We start from the raw sequence: 346 nt of genomic DNA on the forward strand, positions 1-346 counted from the left end.
TTTGAAGCAACTTTTATTTGACTCACAGGAGGATAGATTTTGTTTAAATTCTGTATATATGTATACAAATATGTACATATTTAAATTAAAAGCAATATAATTCCTTTCTTAATGATTTAAGAGAAAAGAAAAAGTCATCCAGAAACTCAATGCCCTAACACAGTTATTACTTTATCTTTTAGAATACTTACTATTGTCGGCCGGGCGTGGTGGCTCATGCCTGTAATCCCAGCATTTTGGTAGGCCAAGGCAGGCAGATCACTTGAGGTCAGGAGTTAGAGATCAGCCTGATCAACATGGCGAAACTCCTACAAAAATACAAGAATTAGCTGGGCATGGTGGTGGA

This window comes from Colobus angolensis, unplaced genomic scaffold (genome assembly GCF_000951035.1).
Source record: "Colobus angolensis palliatus isolate OR3802 unplaced genomic scaffold, Cang.pa_1.0 Scaffold789, whole genome shotgun sequence".
Taxonomy (NCBI): Eukaryota; Metazoa; Chordata; class Mammalia; order Primates; family Cercopithecidae; genus Colobus; species Colobus angolensis.